At 41.3% G+C, this 17,924-nt stretch overlaps 1 pseudogene; it reads left to right on the top strand.

The window, feature by feature from the left end:
* The window catches only part of LOC112913688 (cytochrome b-c1 complex subunit 7 pseudogene), a 31,454-nt pseudogene extending 24,564 nt beyond the window's left edge, over positions 1-6,890 (top strand).
* The last annotated feature ends 11,034 nt before the right edge of the window (positions 6,891-17,924 follow it).

The raw sequence follows: 17,924 nt of genomic DNA, 5'->3' as shown, positions 1-17,924 counted from the left end.
TCTAAATAGACTCCAGGATTTGCAATTCCACGCTCTTTAAGAAAGATGTATTATGGTTCTCTCCTCTATGCAGTCTCCAAATCATGGCCAACACCTGATAGACACTTGATCATATACCCTTGGAGTCATTTTCTGCCTGCTTGGGTCATGGCAAGAAATAACATCAAGTTACTAGGAGCTGTAGTCCCTCAAGTCCATGACACATCACCTCTCTTCCACATGTTCTCTTTCTTTCAAGTGCAGTGTTAATATCACCATCTTTCAGTATCCAAATTTAAACTTCAGTTTTTTAATGAAGTTCAGCCCCCCCATATCTAAAAATTTCCCGTGGTGTTCTATCTCTACAAGCTTCACATAGCCTTCCCTACCTACCCAGTCCCAACAACAACCACCTCGTTCTGGTCTTCAGGGTCCCTAGAAGGCAGTCCCGCAACAGCCCCTTCCCAGAGTAATTTTCTTAATGCACATCTCCCAGCATGCCTCTCTCAGGAACACAGCTGTTCTCATCATTAAATTCTCATCAGTGCTGACCCATAAGTCAATAAATGTTTGTTGGAATTGACCCTTGGCGCCTGCTAATGAACTACCCAAGGTGAGCAGGAGGATTTAAAATTCTTAGTATCGGGATCCCTGGGTGGTGCAGCGGTTTGGCGCCTGCCTTTGGCCCAGGGCGCGATCCTGGAGACCCGGGATCGAATCCCACGTCAGGCTCCCGGTGCATGGAGCCTGTTTCTCCCTCTGCCTGTGTCTCTGCCCCTCTCTCTCTCTCTCTGTGTGACTATCATAAATAAATAATAATAAAAAAAATTTAAAATTCTTAGTATCTGTTTCACTGTATTATCAAGAATGTTTGTTCACTAGCTGGAGTTTCTCTCTCCTCTGGATAGTTGTGAGGTTCTTTAAGTTATTTTATTTTATTGTTATTTTGAGTAGGCTCCACACTCAATGTAGGACTTGGACTCAAGACCCTGAGATTAAGAGTCACATGCGTGATGGACTAAGCTAGCCAGGCACCCCTCCTTTCGACAGTTGTAAATAAATTCTAGCCTTGACATAGTCTTTTTCTCCACCCTACATGGCATGACTACACTGCCTCTCTTCATTTCTACCACTTACAAACCAAGTTACAATTTTGAAGTTTACAGACTCATGTTTATTTCATTTCAAGTCGGCTACTTCCTAATAGTATAAAGGGCCAACATCTTGTCCAAAAAAAATTGCCTTTGAGTCACATCAAGTGAGTTATCATATCTGTATATTCTTACATGCTTAAAAAAAAAAGCTTGTATTACATAAAGATTTATGACCTTTTATCAAAGTCCTATCTAGGTCCATATTTGTGGACTTCATCTTTTTTATGCAGCAGAACCATTGTTCTATATGGGATGATCAATCTGTACAAATAACCTAATCACTACATTTAGTATTGCATGGACTCATTTAAGGGTCATGTGGGGTGAATGCTCTCATTTATTCTTTTTAAAACACTACACATTGACAACGGGGGAAGCCTCCTAGATAGTGGGTCCTACACAAGACTACACTTACTCCAATGTATTTCCAACACCATTCTGCTATAATTGCTGCCAATTGACTGCATGAGTGGTGCTCTTTAAAAGTGAGGGATGATGTCATAAAGAACCACAGACAAGTAGACAAGGAGATAATAGCTGTACTATCCAGCATAGTAGCCACTAACCATTTGTGGCTATTTACATTTTAATTAAAATTATATAGAATTTAAATGTAGTTTCTCAATCACACTAACTGCATTTCAAATGTTCAGTAGCTGCATGTGGCTAGAAGATACCTTATTAGACAAGATTGTATAAAATATCATTCCAGAAAGTTCAATTGGACAATTCCGCTTTACAATTTTGTGTGGCAGTGTGCCTTAAAATCACCTGCAGGGCATTTTTTTTTAAAGATTTATTTATTTATTTGAGAGAGTGAGGGACAGAACATAAGAAGAGAAGAAGGGCAGGGGGAGAAGCAGATTCCATACTGAGCGGGGAGCCTTATGTGGAGCTCTATCCCAGAGCCCCAAGATCATGACCTGAGCTGAAGACAGACACTTAAACAACTGAGCCACCCAGATGCCCCACCTGCAGGGCATTTTTTTTTTTAAAGATTTTATTTATTTATTGAGACAGGCGGGGGGTGGGGGCAGAGACACAGGCAGAGACAGAAGCAGGCTCCCTGCAGGGAGCCCGACATGGGACTCCAATCCCGGTCTCCAGGATCACGCCCTGGGCTGCAGGCAGCACCAAACCGCTGAGCCACCCAGGCTGCCCAAGAACCATATTTAAATGTATATATATTTTAAAGCCTGCAGGGCATTTTTAAAAATAGCTTACCCAGTACTTCTGAGGTAGAGATGGAGAATATGCATTTCCCAGGTGATGTTGCTGCTGCTACTGGTCAGTGTCTACGTGTCAATAATCACATGGCTTAGGAGTTAACATCTCAGGTTACTGAGACAGAAACACTGAAGTTTGAATCTTAAACTCATGTCTCATCAACTGTAGGATATTGAGTAACCCTCTGAATATCAGTTTTCTCATCTGCAGAACAGGAATAACAACGATAACTAGGGATGCCTGGGTAGCTCAGTGGTTAAACACCTGCCTTTGGCCCAGGGCATGACCCTGGAGTCCCAGGATCGAGTCCCACATTGGGATTCCTGAATGGAGCCTGCTTCTCCCTCTGCCTGTGTCTCTGTCTCAAATAAATAAAATCTTAAAAAAAAAAAAAAAGATAACTAATAAGATCATGTAAATAGAATGCCTAGCACCTATGTGCTCAATAAATGTCAACTGTTATATCTGCCTAGTTTCTCTGTTTCCAAACGGATTCCCATAGAAAGAGCACAACTAGAAGAAATCAATCAAGTAACAGCTCAGTTTTGACGGAATCATCAGAACCACTTAGTAGGGATCACTATTAGCATTCTCAGATTGGTCCCTAAGAAGGTGTAACTTCCTTGGCTCTTGCAGTACTGTGTTACTGGGTAAAGGTCAGATGATCCCAAGAACCTCAGAGAAGGAGGGCAACACCAAACATAAACTTTACCAGTCTCACCACTTTCTAGGGGTGTCCCTACCTCTTAACATTTAATAGAATTTAGGATAGCCATTCCACTCAGACCTGTCCTGAAGAACTGGAAAGTTGTTTTTCTTTTTTTTTTTTTGATTGGCCTGAGTCCATGCTTTCACCATCTTGCACAATCATTAATGTTGTGCATAATATATTAAATCTTTTTTTGATAAAGTCTGAATGTCAGGTGGTTAAAATACTGTTATGTAAAGAGATATTCCATTTTAAAATACAATCTCAACACAAGAAATAGTGGCTAATTCTTTTTGGTGTTTTTTTCTAATTAAAAAAATACATGCTAACTACCAGAATTTCAAATACTACAGGAATGTCTGACACAGAAAATGACAATACCCAATCGTCCTTTTCCCCATTTCCATATCATTGCTGTACAAAAATAGTATCATAAAATACACATGGCTCTAAAATGTTTTTACTTAAAAATATATATCTAAGTTTTCTTTACTATAGAAGAACCCATTGCTCTCCTACAGTATTTTCAGTGCCTGGAAAGCATTTTACTGATTAAAAGCATCAAGAATTACAAGTCAAAAAAAAAAAAAAAAAAAAGAATTTACCAGTCCAGCTATCTATATCTGGATATGTGGGCTGTTTCAAGTTTTCCACTATTTCATACTTTCTACAGAAATTTCATACTTTGAGACATTTTGTATATTGTACCTTGTTATTTTCTTTCAGTAAAACTTTTACTTTTCAAATTTATTATGTTTGTTTTTGTGAGGTCTTATATTAAAAAATGCATGATTTTCTTTGAAATCATCCATATATAAGACTCTATTGAGGGATGCCTAAGTGACTCAGTGGGTTACAAACATCTGCCTTTGGCTCAGGTCAAGATCATAAGGTCCTGGGGTGAAGCCCCACATCAGGCTCTCTGCTAAGCCGGGAGTCTGCTTCTCCCCTCTCCCTCTGCTCCTCTTCCCTCCTCTCAAGTAAATGATCTTTAAAAAAAAAAAAGAAAGAAAGAAAGAAAGAAAAAACCCTATTGGATTGAATTGCTCTTATCCAACAGTTGTGAATGAGTGCATGTAAATATGAAGAACACAGATAAGAGGGAGGAGAAAGGATCACAGGCCACTGCCAAGGGTGGACTCTGCTGTCACAGAATTCAAGGGCCTTATAATCTAGTTTACAAACCCAGAAATCGAAGTTCTTCAGCTCTACGTGAATAATCTCAATCTCAGTAAGTAGCCTCACAGGACACAGAGGCATAAACCAGAATGATTGGTGTCAATTTACACGAACAAATGTAATTCTCAAGAGAATCAGAAAGCCCCTCGGGGGTGGTATTCTCTTTCTAGCCAAATGTTCCTAAATCTTAAGTGGCATGTAATTCATTGAGTAAGAACACACAGCCTGAGGAGTTAGTTGGAGGTTCTGTAGGTTCCTGTCATCAGTCCTAACAGCAGACAGCACCTTTCTCCCTTGCTGCAGACTAGATCATGTTGGACAGTTAGCAAAACACTTGGGGGACCCCTGGGAGTGTCAGTGGTTGAGCATCTGCCTTGGGCCCCAGGAGTGATCCTGGAGTCTGAGGATCTAGTCCCACATCGGGCTTCCAGCATGGAGCCTGCTTCTCCCTCTGCCTGTGTGTCTCTGTCTCATGAATAAATATATAAAATCTTTAATAAAAAAAAAAAAAAAGCAAAACACTTGGGAATCAGGAAGTTGCATGGTAGTAATATTTGATTGTGATTTCAATGTGCTCATCCTAAGAAGTCAAACAATGCAGAAATATGTAGTTAATATTGAACACTTAGCTCTTACCCTTCTTTTCCTGTTTCTTCTTTGCTTCTATGCTTGTTTTTCCCTGAAACTCACTTTAGGTTTTTCTTGTATTGTGTCTTCATGTTTCTCTTGTTCTCCCTGTATTCTTTCCCTTACTATCTTCTCCCCTTTCACTGATCATAATTTATTATTGAAGAATAGTTTGTAATAATAGGGGTTCTGCACCCATTTCCCCCATAGGGATCAGGATTCGCCACACCAACATGTGATTCTCCAACACAATTGGAAACCCGAGTAGCACCCCTACGACAGCCGCATGTCCTGCAATTTAACCCAGTTGACACCATCTTCTCAGATAGTGTCAGACCCCACAGATTAAGGGCTCAGTCCTACAAAGCTGTCCCTCGCCACGTCCAGGTCATCACCTGTGCTTCCAACCCACCAGCTATAGATGGAGGTTCCAACTGATGAGAGGCTAAAAGGCAAGCTGAGGGCATAACTCAAGCTGACACCTGCAAACCAGCCCCCGCCAAGATGGGATTAATAAATAACATTGTCAGGCACTAGTAACTGCCTAGGAAATAAAGGCAGAGGAAAAACAGTCAACGGATGAAGGTTGCAGTCGTGTAGGACAAGAAACTCCACTATAGTTTGCAGCTGTCTTCATGATTTACAAGAAAAACAATCTTAGGGGCACCTGGCTGGCTCAGTCAGAAGAGCAGAAGAGTCTACGACCCTTGATCTTGGGGTTGTGAGTTCCAGCTCTATGTTGGGTGTAGAGATTACTAAAAAAATATTTAAAAAACACAATCTTAATAATAGACCCCCAGGAGGGATCCCTGGGTGGCGCAGCGGTTTGGCGCCTGCCTTTGGCCCAGGGCGCGATCCTGGAGACCCGGGATCGAATCCCACATCGGGCTCCCGGTGCATGGAGCCTGCTTCTCCCTCTGCCTGTGTCTCTGCCTCTCTCTCTCTCTCTCTGTGACTATCATAAATAAATAAAAAAAATTAAAAAAAAAAAAAATAGACCCCCAGGAATCTATAGACTCAATTTCCTGGAGCCCTAACGTCACTTTTACCTCCAAAGGTTAGAAAACCCTACTTAATCAGTCACTCCTCACCATCACAATGCAGCTGTTTGTGTTTTAATGAAAACACCCTTTTGCACCATAAAAATGTCTCAAGAGTTCTTTCTTGACTGTTGGGCTCAAAGATCCCAAACCACGACCTCCTCCTTGGTTTCAAATAATGTGCCAGAGAGGCTCACAGAACTCGAAGAAACATTTTACTTACTAGATCATGGATTTATTATAAAACAATGAAACTCAGGAACAGCCAGGTGGAAAAGACGCAGAGCTGGGAGGGGGAAAGGGCGTGAGGCCTCCGGGCTTCCCACTGCACCACTCTCCCAGGACTTCCATGCACTCACCAGCCCAGCTCTCTGCCCACTGTCCTTGGGGTTTTTATGGAGGCTTCCTTATTAGTGTGGTTGATTAAATCATTAGCCGCTGCTGATCGATTCAGCCCCTCTCCCCTCTCCCGAGTTAAGGGGGTGGGATTGAGAACTCCAACCCTCCAGTCACATGGTTGGCTTCCTTAGCAACCAACCCCTCCTCGGGTACTTTCCAAAAGCCACATCATTAACATAACAAGACCTCTTTGCTGCTCTCATCACTTAAGAAATTCCAAGGGTTTTAGAACTTTCTACCAGTTTCGGTCAAGACGGTGGGCAGGCCAGTTGCAGCATCAAGCCAGGGGCTGAAGGACATTTGAAAGTGGTATTACAATGCTGCAGGGTTCAATAAACCGGGGTTAATGGAGATGATACAATATGAGAATGACGATGTGAAAGAGGCCATAAGTAGGCTTCCTGAGAACCTTTATAATGACAGGATGTTTCACGGTAAGAGGGCACTGGACCTGACCAGGAGGCATCAGATCTTGCCTAAGGAGCAGTGGACAAAATATGAGGATAATTCTACCTTGGACTATATCGAAAGAAGTTATTCGGGAAAGAAAGGAGTTAGGAATGGGCAAAGAAATAATGATGGTGTTGAAATCTGTGGCTGCAGCTGCCCTCAAATACTTCTAAGTTGGGCAAACCTGAAATGGAAAATTTGGAACTATTTGAGCTGCAAATGTATTACTTTAAATAAATGTCTATTGTGATTATTAAAAAAAAGGAACCCTGTACCAGAAACCAGGATGAGGATCAAATATGTCACAGTATCCTAAAAACCCAAAACACTTCCGGAAATTTTTGTGATTTCATGTATATTTTAAAAATTCATTAGTTTTACAGAAAATGTATATTTGCAGAAAATGTTGACCTCTAACAAAGTTGCATGACTGATATACTTTTCTTTTGTTATAATATATCCCTGGCTATATGGATAACCTAATCTAGAGATCATTGGAAGTGTCAGATTATGAGGTTATTTGAGATTGTGAAGCCTGGACCTCTTGGTTCCCTTTATGCTAAGACTTGGCCTCTTTTTAAGTAGTCTCAAGTTTTTATTTAATAAATTCCAGTTAGTTAACACAGTGTAAATACTAGTTTCAGGAGCAGGATTTAGTGATTCATCACTTATATACCCAGTGCTTATCATAAGTGTCCTCCTTAATACCCATCACACATTTAACCCATCCCCTGGACCACCAAGATGTGGTCTTTTTTAGCATGAAAATTAAAAAAAAAAAAAGAAAGAAAGAAAGAAAGAAAGAAAGAAAGAAAGAAAGAAAGAAAGAAAATTTTAACTACTTTGAGAAAATTTTTATTTATTTTTTAAAGATTTCATTATTTATTCATGAGAGGCAGACATAGACAGAGGAAGAAGCAGGCTCCCTGTGAGAAGCCTGATGCAGGACTCGATCCCAAGACCCCGTGATCATGACCTGAACCAGAGGCAGATGCTCAACCACTGAGCCACCCAGGTGCCCCAGGAAAAATTTTGTTTACCTTTTGCATATTTTTTTTCTGAATGACTTTCAAAAAATGTTCTTCTATATCTATAGAGATTTAGAGGCTCACTGTTTAATTTCCCTTATGTCAGTACTCAAAAATGCATGCCTATAAATAGGTACTATAAGAACATTTTAAAGTCGTTCAAAAAAATATTAGGTCACAACTTTACAACAGAAAGCATGTAAAGAGGCTCAGTAGCAATGTATTTCTGGGGATTTCTATAATTTTTTTTTTTTATCAATACAGGGATTCAGTTAGCCATCTGCCTTCAGCTCAGGTCATGATCCCAGGGTCCTGAGGTCGAGTCCCAGGAGGGGCTCCTGTTCAGTGGGGAGTCTGCTTCTCCCTCTGCTCCCCTCCCTGCTTGCTCTCTCATTCACTTTCCCTTTCTCAAATAAAATAAATAAATCTAAAAAAAAAAAAAAAAAAAACTTTTCTTATCAACACATAGAACATTTACAGTGGTGTAATTCAGAGATTGAATTTTGAATAATTTCCATCTATACTGCTGAGCACCTCCTGTACAACTTTTGCTTCAGTAGAGTGGAGCTCTCTGATGCATTCTTTTTTTTTTTTTAAGATTTTTATTTATTTATTCATGAGAGACACACAGAGGAAGGCAGACATAGGCAGAGGGAGAAGCAGGCTCCCCACAGGAAGCTTGATGTAGGACTTGATCCCAGGACCCCAGGATCACGACCCCAGCCAAAGGCAGAAGCTCAACCACTGAGCCACCCAGGTGCCCCTCTCTGATGCATTCTTGAAGTATTAGCACCATGATTTAATCCATTTGGGGGACATAGAAAATATTCTCTTTCCATCTTCACCTCTAATTTTTCCACCACAAGTTAACGGGGGTCCCAGGGCACAGGAACACCTGGCTCTGGGGGTCCCAAGCAGACCAGGTTTTACCACTCACTGCTGACAAATTCCAAAGGCAGAGAGCTGAGTGGTGATGAAACAAGAAAGGAATTTCAGAGGCTAGCACCAGGAAGACAGTGGACTAATGTCTCAAAGACTGGCCCCAAAGTGTTGAAAATACTTCTAGGTTTATGTAAGGAAAATGCGGGACAGAGGTTGGTGGGGGTCCATGCAGCTGGGCAGTGAAGGTCAGGCCCATCAGGGTCTTGAGGTAGTCAGGTGGGGTCTTGCTGGCTCCCAGCACTCCTTACTGCCTGAGGGGCTGGTTTCAGGTCCCATCACAGAATGCTTCACCTGCTAGGTCTTGGCTGAGTTAAGAGATAAGCTGGAAAGAACTTGATCAATTAGAAAGTACAAACTGAGGTCAAAATGGAAGTAGTTGAAGTCATCTCTCAAAAACTTTAGAACAGCTCAGAAAGATGTCTGCCCATCCCTTATTATGTTTTTCTCCAATGGTAGCAAATGCTTCAAAGCCACAAAGGCAGGTGGTCCATTGATGCCTTTGCAACTCAGCGTTGCTGTTTGAGGGGCAGAAAGAGAAACCTGTGTTCAGAATCAATATACATTGAATTCTAGATACGTTTTAACTCAGTATCATGTTTGAGAAGGGAAACACTCAGGAATAAGAAAATTGCACAATTGTAATTTTCAACCATAACACAGTATCAGCTACATTTTGCCTTCCTTTGAGATACTCAGATGAAAGGCAGGCTGGTATGAATGCAAAGTGCTATTATCTATCTTCTCTTTGAGGCTGCATTTAGTAATCATTCTCATTTAACTTACTCTTACTGTCCTATGCATGGTTATGCTTCTAGCTCAGGAGGAAAGCAATTCTTACCATAAAAGCCACCCTATTTCGGAGTCGGGTAAAATTTAAAGCCACAAGAAAGTGAATTATACTTGACAAGAGTTAAGGCTTCTGAGTAAAAATGTATACATGCTGTAGAATTAAATTAAGCCCGCTTTTATAAACTCTCGCTCCTAGATTCCTTGGGATACTTAACAACACAAAAAAGCTTCAAATACTCGAGTTTTCGATTCCCAGTCATTGGGACACTGGAGCCAAAAAGGACTCCAAGGAGGCACCATTTGCATCATCCCCATGTCCCCCCAAAGTAGACGGCACACCTTACACAGAGGCCTTGCATGCAGGCTGGGGTGACAGGGATGCAGAGGAGAATAAAATCCCGAATGCAGATGGTAGCTGTGAGGATGAAGAGGAATCAGTGCTGCCAAATGTTTGGGAGGTAGACTCAGTAATACTTGGTGGGTAATGAGGAGAAAGAAGCTAAGGTTCTGTTCTCACACTGGGAACTGAAGAAATGGTCTCAGTCATCATGTCTTGTCAGAATCTTTGTGTTCTTTACTTCAAACTCATCGTATCCAGGTGAATTCCTACGATCACAAACACTAGCACAGAGCCAGCTCTTTTCCATTTTCACATGCAATCCATTTCTTAAGGCCTGCAGGCTCACAGCTGCCTCATTCCCAGGCACTTAGCAGCCAATGACTTGGGTAATTACACTAGACAATCTCTGGGCACCATCATTTGGCTCGAAGAACAAAACTTTAAGAAACTTACCAGTATTCTTCATGGCAATGATGAAACTCCTAGAATATCACTACATATAATTTACCTGGGTTTCCAAAAGCATTGTCCTCAGTGACACATTTGGGATAAAGTAGGGCCACAGAGATGCCATGGTGGTCTCCATGCACCTGCTCCAGAGAAAGATCATGAATTGTAGCTGACATGAAACTCAGAAGCCACTCCCTCACAGCTCCAACAGCCTAGAGGTAGGGGCAACCTTTTTTTCTTTTTTTAAAGATTTTTTATTTATTTATTCATGAGACACACACACACCCACAGAGAGAGAGAGAGAGAGAGAGAGAGAGAGGCGCAGAGACACAGGCAGAGGGAGAAGCAGGCTCCATGTAGGAAGCCCGACGTGGGACTCGATCCCGGGTCTCCAGGATCACGTCCTGGGCTGAAGGCAATGCTAAACCGCTGAGCCATCCGGGCTGCCCAGGGGCAACCTTTTTGTAATTGATCTTCTTGAGTGGATGCTTTTTTGCAATTTGTCAGTTCCAAGGTACGTTATTTTCAAATATATACTAAATTTTGTATGTGCTAGGGATGGCCCTGGGCCACACACTTACTTTGGGACTTAGCACACACACACAGGAGGAACAGAAGCTGAAAACCTAATAACCAAGTAGGGATTGTCCTGGACCAGTTAATTGGGATGAAGGTAGGGGAGCAGGTAAGGGGAAGCCAAAGGGGAACAGACTGAGATTTTTAAGGAATGTTACGGTTTCATACAAACGTTTCGGTATTCATGTACCATCACTAGAAGAGATCTGTAGGGCCTGAAGCTTCTATAGCTCTGGAGGTTCCTCTTTAAGATAAAGAATATCAAATTATAAATGCAAAATTGCTAGGGTCTTCGCAGAAACTTGGAGTGGACCACTTATAAGTAAAGTGTCTGAAGCTTAAGCTCCAATAGCTTCATCTAAAGGTGCCCCTGATGAACATGTCCTGTTCTATATTTATTTTTTAAGTAGGCTCCACACCCAGCGTGGGGCTCAAACTCACCACCCCAAGATCAAGAGTCACACTCTCCACCAACTGAACTGGTCAGGTGCCCCCATGTACTGTTCTTTAAAGTAGATGTCATGGAAAAATGGGTATGGAACTCAGTGACACTGTGCTCACTTTTCTGGAACTCAACGTACCGTGAGATAATTAAAAAACAGAACCACTTTCATCCCTAGTGCTTGACACAAGGTCAAAGAAAGGAGTGGAGGAAGGTAGTTTATAAACAAAGAAACCAATTTGTTTTCTTTTTCCCCATGATTTCAACTCTACCATCTACCTCCACCTTTAACCTCTTTTAACTCAACTTATTTTATTTATTTATTTTAAAGTTTTATTTATTTAAGCAGTCTCCACACCCAGCGTGATACTTGAACTCCCAACCCTGAGATCAAGAGTTGTATGCTCTTCTGACTGAGCCAGCCAGGAGCCCCTAACCCAAATGATTAACCTGATAGCCTACCTTACTCTCCAGATTTACATCTAAATGACTCATCTGTTTCTCTTTTTTTTTTAAAAAAAGATTTTATTGCTCATATGACAGAGAGAGAGAGAGAGAGCGCACCAGCCCAAGCAGGGGGAAAGGCAGAGTAAGAGGGAGAAGAAGAAGACTCCCTGGAGACCAAAAAGCCTGACACAGGGCTCCATACCAGGATCCTGAGATCATGACCTGAGCCAAAGTCAGATGCTCAACTGACTCAATTGTTCTGTAAAAAAAATGACTTCATAAAGGGCACTGACTTCCACTATAGGGACTACTTAAAGGGAGAGTATAAAAGACTAGGTGTGTCCAGTTCTAGTGTACCTATTGCAATACCAAATATGAAGAAAGAGGTATTCTTGTACACTGTTATAAATTGGTAGAACTCATTCTGGACGTGAACTGAACTCAATAAATTTTGAATAAGCCCAGCCCTTGTGACCCAGCACTTCTAGGACTACACAGTGCAGAGATTTAGACAAGGGCTCCAGCCAGCCTCCACAGGCGCCTCCTACCAAATCTCTCCATCCATCAAAAATGAAATGGTGGTGGTGGCGTGTGATACAATCCTGTTTTGTCTTCAGTAAATGCAGATTAATGACTTTGGAAGATTCATTGCCTCCAGGTAAACAACTACAGGCCTCATTAACTCAGCTCATCTTATTCAATTAAAACTTTTTTTGGAAGAGAAAATACAGAAACAAAAAAGAAAACCTGGCAGGATTATGCCGCACTCTCACATCCTTATTCGTCTCCAATACTATATTAATAGAAACGTCTGTGAAAATAAAGGAAGCCTCCTTTCTAGTGGAATTCGAAAGCTCTGAAGGGGGAATACTCATGCTTGTACCCCTCATTGAAGCCCATATAACCAGCAGTTGGAAGGAAGACTTATTTCTACAAGGGAGGGCACATTTTACATAGGAATCTATCTCATGCCTTTAAGAAAAGGAAGAGCCCTCCTGGCCCCAGCAATAATGCTAACCACCGCCACGGCCAGTGAGAAACCACAACCTCAAACTCTTGCTCTTCTCCAATAAAGTTTTGTTCAAAACAACCCTCCCCAATTTCCTCCTAAAACCTAATAAAAACTGACCTTCCCTCTGTCTCTTTGGATCTGCCCACGGTTCACCAAAGCTAGCTTATCTTGAATTGCAATCCTTTGCTATCTCCAAATAACCTTTTTTAATTTTTTTTTATTTTTTTTATGTAAGTAAAATTACTGGGGCACCTGGGTGGCTCGGTGGTTGAATGTCTACCTTTGGCTCAGGTCGTGATCCCGGGATCGAGTGCTGCATCAGGGTCCCCGCAGGAAGTCTGCTTCTCCCTCTGCCTGGGTCTCTCTGCCTCTCCTTTTCTCTGTGTCTCATGAATAAATAAAAATCTTTAAAAAAAATAAAAACAAAATAAGATTACTACTTGTGGTATATAATATATCCAACATTGATCCAACATGTGCTGCACTAGACATTGTTTATTCGGGACATGTGAGAGCCTATTTAGCCATCCCTGCAGCCCTGAGTAAGAGCTATCACTTTCAAGACTCCCATCTTACAGGTGAGCAAAGGGAAAAAGTGTAAGGTGTCAGATAATTTGCTCAAGGTCACACAGCTAGTTAAGGGGCAGTGGGGTTTAAATGCAGCCTGGTTCTGCAATCTGTGCTCTTACCCACAACTCTCCAGTACTGGGCCAGGGGCCAATATCTCAAGCCTAGAGCTGCTATGGTGGCTTCCCAACTCACCTTCTGGCGTCTCCGAGGATCCCTCTCCAACTCTTCTTCCTCAATAAGGTTGAAAGACCTTAACAAAATGGTTGTCAGAGTCTGCCCGCCCCCACCCCCACTTTGAATTTCTCAATAGCTTTCCATTGCTCTTTGCCTACAGATTAAAAGGTCAACCTATCCCGACTGAGCTAACCTTTCCCTCCTCCCCCTCTGAGCTCCAGCCTCACAGCCCTAATTTTGTTCCTGAAAGGAGTTAAACTGATCCTTCCCCTCCTCCTATTCAGTGAATTCGGTTCTCCTGGTCCTTCAAATCTCTTTCCTGACTTCCTAGATGAGGTCAAAACCCCTATTCTCAGGCCACCAAATGTAGGGAGCTTTCGCCTTTGAGGTATCATAATTGAGTAGTTTTCACTGTTTGGGTAATATGGATAAATCAATTTAGTGCATTTTAAAAATCCTATAAAAGACTGTATTAGTAGTTATATTGGTAATGAGTCACTTAATGTCTGATCTTCCTACCAGGCTGGAAGCCCTTGAAGGCAAGGTCCTCCTCGGCTTTTGTCCACCACTGTATCTCCTGTACTAAGCACACAGCAGCTGTCCATGTATCAAACCTTTTTGTTCAATAAATGTATGAGAGATTCAATTATGAACATTTTCCCAACTAAGGAGGAGCAGAATTTAACACATTGACATAAAAGCATTTTAAAAAGCTGCAGTTTTTATTTTAACTAGTAAATATTCGTAAGAAATTTTACACATGAATGTATTTCTCTAAAAAAACAAACTTACATATATATTCCTATTTTACATTTGAGAAACCAAAGCACAAACACATTGTATGTGTTCAAGATTGCTTTTAAATCATCACAATTCCAAGACCAACAAAAGTATTCGGCTTTTTGCTTCATTGGAGAACTCAGTATCATTATTCCCAGTTATGCTCAAATATTTGAAAAATGTAATTGTGTTAATCCTTCTATATAGGATGTTAGCTAACCTGATGTTGTTGGTTTTTCTTTTTTTTTAATGGTTGGTGCAATTCTTTCAGAAATTATATTCCCCAAAATCATAGTAGGTCTAAGAATTCCTAAATCATAATATCAATACATACTCCACCTATTAATATAGAAATTATAGATTGTACATTGCCCAGCATGAGATGTCTCAATATATGGGTTTGTACTTAATTTAGAATTTAACAATTTTACTTCCAGTTACACTGGGAATAGAAAGATGATTCAATCAAATACTTTTATATATTATATAAATCTTATCTAGTAAGTATTTACTGGCTGTTGCCTATGAGCCAGGGTAAAATATTTATCAGTCAAAACTTCCATAAGATCTCCCAGATAATCTAGATTCTCTCTCTCTCTCTCTCTCTCTCTCTCTCTCTCTCTTTTTTTAATAATGTAGATTCTAAATACTTGCTTTGCTCTTGGGTGTTTTGGGGCTTGCTCAATCCTCATTCTTCTTTCTCCACTCCTGGGTCCCATTTACTTATGTCCTATGTCCATGTATTTCTCTATAGGATACTACACCTCCATTCTGGGTAAGGATCATCTTCTTCATCATTTTGGGGCACGCAATGAGATATAGGAAAGCAAAACCAAGGTGCATAGTAGACTTTGTAACCCGATGGAGGAAGGTTTGAATCCCACAATCACTAGTTCTTAACAGAGAAAATTTCTTCACTTCACGTTTCTGATCTCCCACAGTTTTACAGGGAGGAGCAATCTGAGCAGAGGTATTTTCAGACTATTTTTAAAGAGAGAATATTGGCCTTGTTTGGGAGTTAGTAGGTTAGAGGCTTCTGGAATAGAATAAGGCTCCCCTAGACATGATTTCTGGTTCTCACTGTGTCCTCCAGCAAGTTACCAATAAAATGTTATACATACTTGTGTCGTCCCTAAAATGGAAGACAATAAAATAATCGCTGTTAACTTTTAAACCTAAACTTTGGTACAAAACAAACACTCAATTGACTTAGAAACTACTCATTAGTTGTTGGCAGATGGGAAGATGCTAGTTATTATGAGTACGAACAGAAAGCTGGAGTTGTGATTGGTTGAGTAGCTTGCTTAAGAAATAAAATGTTTGTGGGACAAAAGAAAGGTTTTGCTTCCTTCAAACCGCCAGTCCAGCCCTGGAATTCTATTGTTTCCACAAGTTGCCTCATTAAATTCCTTCAAACATCCGGTTCAGAAGTCTCTAGGAACTTTTGTTTTTCCCTTGGAATTTCTCAGAAGGAGTTTCCAACTTCCTAATGTCTCCTGAACCACACCATAGACTGATTATGTTAAAAAGCTCACAAAAAAGTGGTAGGACTGATACTACTAATTGATTCATACAAGAGTCACCTCATGGATAAGAGAGTACACAAAATTAGCATTCACAAATTGGGGGAGAGGTGGGGGAGGAGGGAGAGGAAGGAGAAAAAGAAGAGCGCCTTTGGGTGACAGGAAGTGGGAGGAGACTTTTAAAGGAGCAATTTTGGGCCCGGGGCCATTTCAGGAGTAAGACTTTTTGTCAACCTTGACTTCTCTTTGGATATGGAGAAAGCAAAAGGCAAAAAGGTAAATACAATTTTAATGGGTTTGTTTCTGTCTGTGAGAGTCTCGTGTTTCTCTCTCCTGCTAAGTATACTTGATCCTTCTTTTGAGGAGAAAAGAATGTGCTTTAGAATTTTCTCTTGTTAAAAAACGACAACAACAACAGTAAAGTCCTAACTAAGGATTGCATCCTGCTAAATTGGGGAGGGAGGAACAAGAAGAAATGGGGCTTCCTATTTCTGTTTTGAAAAGATGGTTTATCCCATCCCACAATAAGAATTTCGTATCAAGGCTGAAGAGGAGTGGTAACTGGGGAAAAGGGGAGGGGAGGGGGAAACTTTAGGAAGAGGTAATGGAGCTGAGGTTGTAGGAGAATTAGATTCTTTGATTTGCCTTCAACAAACACCGGTCCTAAACCGAAAGTGCTGAACCTACCTTTGCCCAGGGCCACTGAGCCTAGGGAATTATCCAAAGCCAGACATATTGGCCAGCACCACAGAAATTAAAGGTAGGAGAGGCTTTGGGGCATGTAGTAGCTCAGCTGGCAAAGCATCCGACTTTTGACCTCATGGTCTTTCCTAGTCAGTTCAAGCCCTGCAATGGACTCCAGGCCAGGCGAAGAGCTTACTTCCAAAAAAAAAAAAAAAAAAGGTAGAGATGTTTTGACACTTTGCAGTGGAATCGAGCCACGGTGCTAAGGGAATCTGAGCACTTTCAAGAGTCTCTTGGAACCATCATTTTTGCCCTCTCAATTTTAAAACGTTAGTCTGGCCCCAAAGTGAGGAGTTTGTAAGTAGGCTCTGCAAACATAAAACCTGAATACGAGTGGAAAGCTGCTATAGAGATGTAAAATGCCATACAAATGTTAATTTGTCCTGTACCCCCCACCTTGGGGACACTGGAAAGGATTTAGAGTTAGGGATTTTGTGTCCTGAAATGCCTACCTGTGTTCCCATAGTCCCTGAGCCTCAGCATCTGAAAAACAAAATAATAAATTGTCGCCAGGCTGCTGTGGGGAGTAAAGGAAAGAGAATGAGAAATATGTCAACACCTTATGCAAGAGGTTAGTTTCTCTATCAGTACCCCCACTGTTCTCTCGCTGCTTCTGCTTCTTCTTCTTTTTTTTTTTTTTTAAATTCTCTCGCTGCTTCTGGCTCAATTAGACAATGTTTGAGTGCCTCTGAGGAAAGAAAAATCCTGCCCTTAGGCAGCTTACCGTCACATGGAGTAGCAAGCATGGATCAAATCACACCAGCAAATGGAAAACTGCGACTGATTAGCGGGAGAAGTGAGGCAATGCCTAGACTTGACTTGGTCTGAGACTGTTAGGAAGGGTTGCCAGGTGTAGGGCAACTGGAAATGAGGTTCTGAAGGAGAAGGAAGATTTATGGAAGTCAGTAGAAGGCTGAGGTGGTGAGTGACATCCCTCCGGGCCATGGTAACTAGGCTGGAAAGGATCTGTGAGTAGCCCTTGGGCAATGGGGCTGCTAGGCTGAATTAAAGACATTTGTGTACCTTCAACAAACCACTGAATAAGTATATAGAATCCCTCTGGCAATAGCAGGGAAAGCTTTCTTGGGAAGAGGTCCAGAACAAAGGAATGGGGGAGGAAAATCTTCAGGTGAGAGAATAATGGATATGGTGACTGACAATAAGGGCTGCCCCCCTCCCCCAGACACACACACACACACACACAGAGCCTAGTTTCTTCTACATCTGTGGTTTGTTTGTACCCCTATTTTCTCTCTTTTCTCATATTTTCAAATTAGCCTCCCATCTTCCCTGTTTTATAAGCAAATATAAAGGTTAAGGTGATTTCCCAGAGGAGAATCAAC

This window comes from Vulpes vulpes, chromosome 1 (genome assembly GCF_048418805.1).
Source record: "Vulpes vulpes isolate BD-2025 chromosome 1, VulVul3, whole genome shotgun sequence".
NCBI classification, from domain to species: Eukaryota; Metazoa; Chordata; class Mammalia; order Carnivora; family Canidae; genus Vulpes; species Vulpes vulpes.
This window is presented reverse-complemented; position numbering and strand designations above follow the sequence as displayed.